The sequence below is a fragment of the Osmia lignaria genome, unplaced genomic scaffold (assembly GCF_051020975.1).
Source record: "Osmia lignaria lignaria isolate PbOS001 unplaced genomic scaffold, iyOsmLign1 scaffold0076, whole genome shotgun sequence".
Classification (NCBI taxonomy): domain Eukaryota; kingdom Metazoa; phylum Arthropoda; class Insecta; order Hymenoptera; family Megachilidae; genus Osmia; species Osmia lignaria.
Window position 1 is genome coordinate 27501 of NW_027478217.1, and position 7500 is coordinate 35000.

The window sequence follows — 7500 nt, forward strand, 5'->3', positions numbered from 1 at the left end:
CGATCAGCCTTTCTTGGTCTTTAATCACCAAATCAGGCCTTTTGAGTTCTCCGAACACGTCCACTGTAGGTTCGACAAATACGGAACATCGCCGTGACACTTTCTCGCTGATCAAGTCCTTAATCTCGTCGTGCCTTCTTATTCGAGCTGGTTTCGTATGGGGGCACATGCCTATGACATGTCCCAACGTTTCGATTTCGACCCTGCATTTTCGACAAACGATATCTTGGTCTTTGTTGGCCCGCTTCAAGGCTACCCGCGTTCCAAAGGTGTTGGTCCTCAACCGGAGTGCGTCAAGATAACGCGACGGTTTGAGGAGAGTTGGGTTCCTGAGCCAAGCATTGCCAATCTTATCGTTTGCGAAGTCTGCCACTCCTTGGCCCTGGGAGTTGAGATCTTTCCATCTCTGAGTCTCCTTCCTCTTCCGATCTCGACGTGTTTCTTCGATTCGATCGAACGTTGTTGGCCATTCTAGCTCTACTGATTGCGCGTACTTTTTAACAACATCATCCAGGTCAGTTACCACTCCCCTAACAGCTGCGTCGTTAGACTCCTGCATCTTAGCTGCCCTTCGAAGAACCGCCAATTTGACGATGTTTTCGATTCGAGGAAAGCCAAGACCTCCATAGTTTTTACCAGAGTAGATGAGTCCGTCAGTTGTTGAATGATGCAGATGTAGGATCTTTTTAACTATCTGCCGGACTTCGCTATCTATCTCTTGCAGGGTCTTCAGAGGCGGTGGGCTGGCCACCATGCTGTGGATATACCTGGGGAGTAGGTATGTTTTTATCAGTTCGATTTTTTGATGCGGCTTTAGTGCCATTCGGCAGATGTTGTTTGCCGCACCAACTATAACCTGGAGATGTTTTCCGCGAGGTAGGCCATTCCAGCAATTGAAGTCGGCTCCGAGATATCTCATCACTTCATCAGGCTTGGCTCCCGGTATTTTATCATCGCCGATTTTTAGCTCCGGGTCCTTTTGATGCCAGGTCTTATTCTTGGTGATGATCTCGAAGGCCGAGCATTTCGAGGCCGCAACGTTCATGTCGAGATCCTGGAGGAACTGGTGCAATATTCGAATTTGTTTTCTCGCTTCTTTTTCGTCCTTAGCCAGTAACACCATATCATCGGCGAAGGCGAGAATCGACAGGTTTTCATCTTCAACCGAGACTCCCGTTGTGTTGTTATTCAAATATTCGATAACGGGGTCTATTATTAGATTGAAGATTAGCGGGGATAGCGGGTCACCTTGTTTAACACCTCGATTTAGCGTGACGCTCACTTCCCCGTTGTTCGTTTTAACTTTTGTACGACATCTGTCGTACATTTGCCTTATTAGTTGAGCAACCTTTGAGGAGACTCCTTTTCGAGTAAGGCATTCCTTAATAGCCGCGTGTGGTACCGTGTCGAACGCTTTTGCGATATCGACAATTGTTACCACACCACCATTGCGTTTTTTCATCACCGCCAGGGCATGCGACAGCAATGCGATGTTATGTTTGCATCCGTCCTCCTTGGTGAAACCTTTTTGACGGATGGATTGCTGTACGTGCCTTCTCAGTCTAGCGTCGATCATGGCGGAGTACATCCTACCCAGCATTGACCCGATGGTGATCGGACGCCAATTTTTGACGTCCGCGGTGTCTTTTCCTTGCTTGGGTATTAGGGCTGTTCGATTTATCCTCCATTGTTCCGGGTAGTGGTCAGATAACATTAATAGGTTATACAATTTAGCTAGTATCTGAACCACTCCCTTCTTTCTCAAGTGTACTTTGCGCACACCGTCGACGCCTGCTGCTGAGTCGGTTTTTACCTTTCGCATTCTGACGATGATTTCCTCCGCCGTAATTGGCGTGCAGATTTCCCGCGTTGGTATGTGCGGCTGTCTTTGGTTTCCTTCGAAAGAGGGCAAGCCCTCGCATTCGCCAGTGGTTCCCCACAGCTCACCGTATAGTCCGATTACATCGGCGCTATTCGGTAAAGTGATTTTATCGCTTTCAAATTCTGCCCCCGTGATTGCCATGTCCACCAATTTCTTGGGGCATTTTTTGTAGACCTCCTGGTATCGAGCGTATTTGAATTTGCCAAGCTTAGTTCTCTTGCTTTGAGCCTTGGAGTTTGGCTTGGACTTTGAATTCTTCGAGTTTTTTGGGGTTTTTCGGCGTTTATCCCCCTCTCCGCCTTTTAGCATTTCGACTAGAGCATTCACAACGCGATTGATACCTTCGGGCCGGCATTCATCTTGGGCAAGTTTAACAATTTCGCTGTCAATTTTAGCCATTTCCGGATCCTCTAGAACGGGGCCAGCCCTGATACATTCGATTAGAGGTTCCTGCCATGCATCCTCCGCGTCGTCCTCATTTATCGTTTCGACCGGCGAGACGTGGATGTTGTTGGGTTCGGAGATGTTATTGGAGTTATCCTCCTCTGCCTCAGCCGGTACAACCGGCCTTTGGCGCGTATTTAGCTGTCTCCTTTTCTCACTGATCTGTTTCAGTGTTTTATCGGGGAAGTAATTTCTAATTTTAGCGCCTATCTGTTTTTCGGCTCTGAATCGGTCGTTTAACTCCCGAAGCAAAGCTGTCTCTTCCTCCGTCCAGACAGAGCATTTCCTGCCTTTCTTACCCTTACCTGGCTCTACAGTCTTGGCTCGTGCTGCGTTTCTGATGTCTGGGTGCATGTGCATTTCATGAATTGACAGTCCCCTTTTTGTGGCGAAGGTCTTGTCACACCCAGTGCATTTGAAACTCTGCTCAACAGGTTCACATTTACCCTTGCACTTCGGGATATGACATTTGATACTATGTATCTTTTCGGACTCTTTTCCACACTTCGCGCAGCACCAGACTAAACGCAGTTTTGGATGTTGTTTCTGCGCGTGTACTGCGATGGCTTTATCACTTGCGCATATTGTCTGTGTACCAGCCAGACTGCAGGCCAAGCAAGCGGTCGTCGAGGACAGGGGTATGTCAATTCGCTGAGCCAATTCGTGACCGTTTGAATCGCCAGGTTGTTTATCGGTGGCCCTCCTATCCAAAGCGGATATTTCCGCCACAGGGGTTCCAGGGCCGAGAACCCCTGCGTCCGAGGCTTTTTCGTTTGTGCATGTTCTACCCATAATTCAGTTTAGTTTATCGAAGGAGAGAGATCTAGGCGACAGTTCCATTTCGATGCCATCTCATGTCCATTTTCGTGCCAGTTCGGTATAAGGTTTAGCTGTCCTTTAGCATTTAACATTTAGCATTTCGCCTGCAGGCTTCGGCCCTGAGAGTACCCAAAGCAATAGCGTCGCCGACCGGTAATTCAAAGCTTGGCCAGTCCAAGGACTCCTCCTGCTAACAGCTGGCCAGACCCGGGGACGGCGCATAGTCCGTACATCCGGGTAATTATAACTGAACCTAGCTTGCGGCGGTCCTGACGCACACACATTCGAAAATGGATTGGTTGCGGCCTGATACCGTCTGAGTACCGTCGCGCAGTCGGCCAGGCAACCGAGGGTCTGTCACGAACACCGTTAAGGTGACGGACAGGCTCCGCCTCGGACCGTAGACCGACACGCAACGGGTCGCGACGTTCTACTAGGGGAGAAGTGCACGACTACCTCGCCGGAACATTCGCCGAAGGTGGTGTGCCCTCGCTAATGGAACCCGAAGGTCCATCCGGGGCATCGCGCACCAACGGGAGCCAGCGTTGTTGACGATGAATCTCCCCATTCGATCTTTTGGGTTTCTCAGGTTTACCCCTGAACGGTTTCACGTACTCTTGAACTCTCTCTTCAAAGTTCTTTTCAACTTTCCCTCACGGTACTTGTTCGCTATCGGTCTCGTGGTCGTATTTAGCCTTAGATGGAGTTTACCACCCACTTAGGGCTGCACTCTCAAGCAACCCGACTCTAAGGAGAGATCCTCCCGAAACGCGTACCGGTCACTACGGGCCTGGCACCCTCTATGGGTAAATGGCCCCATTCAAGATGGACTTGGACGCAATTCGATGTCTCGGGATAAACGGATCCTCCTGAACACTACATTTCCCAGCGGCGGTACCGCGGGATTCAGTGCTGGGCTCATTCCTGTTCGCTCGCCGCTACTAAGGAAATCCTAGTTAGTTTCTTTTCCTCCGCTTAATAATATGCTTAAATTCAGCGGGTAATCTCGCCTACTCTGAGGTCGTCAATTTCTTTGGTTTCATCGAAAGGTGAATAATGATGCTCGATGCAAAAAAAAAAAAAATAAACGAAAAGAAGCAAAAAAGCAAACACGTAGAGAAACTGTGCGTGAATCAACCTTTCGCATATTCAATTTTTCCTCCTCTCTCGTTTCAAAATGTTTGTATTTATCGTTCGATGAAACGAGCACAAGAGGGAAAAAAAAGTTGAGACACGACGTTCCCATAATTTTCGTGTTATTTCCTTTTTGCTTCAAACATTTTGCGGACTGCAGCTTCGTCGTATTGCTTTTATCAATTTTTAACAATTTCAAAGCGAAGACAACTCGCAAGACGATCCATTTCGTCTCGGTTCAATTTTAACGTCCGTCCGTATTATTTTTTGTTCCACAAGAGATTTCGAATAGGTTTCTTTATTTATCATCCCTTCTTTTCGAGCGCCACGGAAGCAAGAGGAAAAGCAAGAGCGAGAGAACATTTCGCGTATACTTCATTTAACAATTTTAACCAACACGCGATGTACTCCACACACCTCTTAGATTTAACAACTGCTTTTCTCTTCTTCTCCCCTTAGCGCAAGGGTAAACCCCATTTGTCTCTTCTTTGGAACGCAACAAAACTTTCGAGGACTGGACGACCGAGCGATGGTCGCGCGGTCTTCGCTTATCTTTAACAAACGAAGTAGTCCGTATGTATTCTAAATGTTGAAGCCTCCTAGAGCTTTAAGCCATGCGAGACATTGAAATGCTGTTTTAACGGGAGCATGCATAATTGCTGCAAACATACTTTTATCACAAGTTCTAGCCACGCCACGGAGGCTTCGAAGTTCCTTCACCATTCGCTTTCCTCTCTTTTGTTACACAGTTTCAGACTACGATCAGGGGTACCGAAACGCTGTATTGATTGTAAACAACCATTTTTATCTTGGAGCGGAGCGTTCCTTTACTCGTTAGATTTGTCTTGTCGCGTGTGTATTCGCTTTTTCGACGCTTTTTAACCATTTAACTTGTTTAGCGAAGCTAAACGCACAGACAGACAAAAAAAAAGGAACAGCATCGCGCGTCAAACAGCGACGACCCATCTGAAGCGATCTTTCATTTATACACCGTTTGTAAACAGAGAGATGTATAAAGCGCGGGGAATCATTCGAAACCCTGGGGCTATTCGAGCTTGCATTTCAGCAAATTATCATCTCAAACATTTCACTCGTTTGCTTTTTCTAAATTTATAGGAGAGCTTCTTTCGTTTATTTTTGACACACCTTTCGTAAATATCGTTTCTGGCAACGTCAGGAGCGTGGATTTCTACAAGTGAACAATCGCGCCGATCCGATAACTTCCAGCAGGATGGAGAATCTTTATAGATTATCTTCCGAGAACTCGGTGCTTTCACGGGCGGTCGTTTATAAATTTTAACGAACGACTCGCGCGCCGTGACGCACTTGCGCTAGTTCGAAGAGATATTTCGAAATTTGTTTCTCTCCTTTAACGGCCTGCATTTAGTGTATCGGTTGCGATTTTCGTCACATCGTTTCCACGACAAACGCCGACGAACTGCCCAACTATCGCTCGTACGTTGCGACTCTTTCTTTGTTTATCGTTCATTCATTCTTTCAATTTCGTTCGATAATCCCGCTCCGAAACGTTCTACTTTCGTTGAACGACGGCGAGATGTTTAGAAAGAAATGAATTACTCTTTTTTCGAGAAGCAAACGCAAGCAGTCTTTTGTTAAGAAAACGACCCTCAGCCAGGCGTGGTCCAGGAATTGTATCCGTGGACCGCAATGTGCGTTCGAAATGTCGATGTTCATGTGTCCTGCAGTTCACACGTTGACGCGCAATTAGCTGCGTTCTTCATCGACCCACGAGCCAAGTGATCCACCGTTCAGGGTAATCGTAAAATTTTGTATTTCAAACTCTTTAGATCTTTAGAGTGTTATTTTCATTATTAACACGCATCACATTCGATACCCACATCACTCTCCCACCCGGCGCGTGCGGGAGAGCGAATTCGGGCGTCGCCAACGTATTTGTTTGTTTGTTCGATCGTTGACGACACGATCGCGTCCAAGGACGGAAACCGTCGGAGAAACGCCCAGTGGCACGCTCCTCTCGACGGTCGGGCGTAAAGTACATTTAAAAACCTTGAAAAGTACGAACGCACACAAGGAATGCGAGCGCGCGTCCTGTCGCTGAATCGTGGGTTGCGAGATTCGAACAGACACACGGCCGGCGACGATCGGTCTAACTAATGGACACATAGTTTTTCAAAGACTCGCTATCGTCGCTTCTCAGCCGGTCCGTAAACAACACACATCGATCAGGCGGACGCACGAATCTTACCACGGTGCGTGTTTCGTAGATTCCAGGTTACCCGCAAGTACCTCTCTCTCCCTCTCGAAAGAGGAATCTCGATCCGTCCTTTTTGGACAATGGAGAAATCTTTTTATCGCAACACGGATGGCAAAGAAACAACCAAAGCGTAGGAGCGTGGGGACGAGAGCGACGAAAAGAACGTCGCGAAAACAAAGTTTCGACGGTTGCTCGTTCTAATACATCGTAGTTTCAACTCTCTCAGTTTTAACCACTCCTAGACGCTTCGTAAACTTTTAACAATTCTTCGCCTCCGCGAGTTTCATTTCGAATAGAGCGAACGCAACACGGACCAAAAAAACTCCGGTGATGCCAGATCATTTAGCAAAGATCAGACGGCGGGTCATCTGTATTCCTTTTCTCTCTTTTTTATATCTTTCCATTTAACTAGGGTGTCGCAACGACGGGTACATTTATATATTTATATATATTGTATTTCAATTTTAATGATCCTTCACTTTCGGTTTGTAATAATATGATCCTTCTTTCATTTCGATCCTTCATATTGTAGGTTAACCAACAGAAGTTTGTTTTTTTACGACTTGTATTTTTGTGGTTTGTTTGTTTGTTTCTTACGACTTGTTTGTACCCGATCAAGTAGACGACGACCCATAAGTATAAGTTAGAGAGATAAAGGTCGAGAGACCTCACGCAAGCGTCTTTTACTTCCATTCACATCAGCCAGAGAGAAATGGTCCGGCGTCGTGCTCTTTGGCGCCGTTGGTCGCACAGTTTTTTTGCCGGCGGTTCCGAACGGACGGGAGAAACGCGATGAGTAATCAAAGCGACCTCCGCACGTAACCGTGTCGGTGTAATTTTACCGCATCGCAGCGTTTTGGTATTTGTTTCTTATTGGCTCGAACCCGAGATTTATGTGTTTTGTGTCATGTATATGGTATTATTTATTATATCTTTCTCGTTTTGTATAATTTTTGGTCCGAGCTCAATAAACTTTTATATCGCT

At 46.7% G+C, this 7500-nt stretch overlaps 1 non-coding gene across 1 annotated transcript; it reads right to left on the minus strand.

Annotated features, from left to right (window-relative positions):
* Positions 1-5901: 5901 nt before the first annotated feature.
* LOC143307774 (5.8S ribosomal RNA) lies at positions 5902-6056 on the minus strand. The gene has a single exon (XR_013064849.1). It is a non-coding gene; the product is annotated as a 5.8S ribosomal RNA (ribosomal RNA).
* Between the last annotated feature and the right edge of the window lie 1444 nt (positions 6057-7500).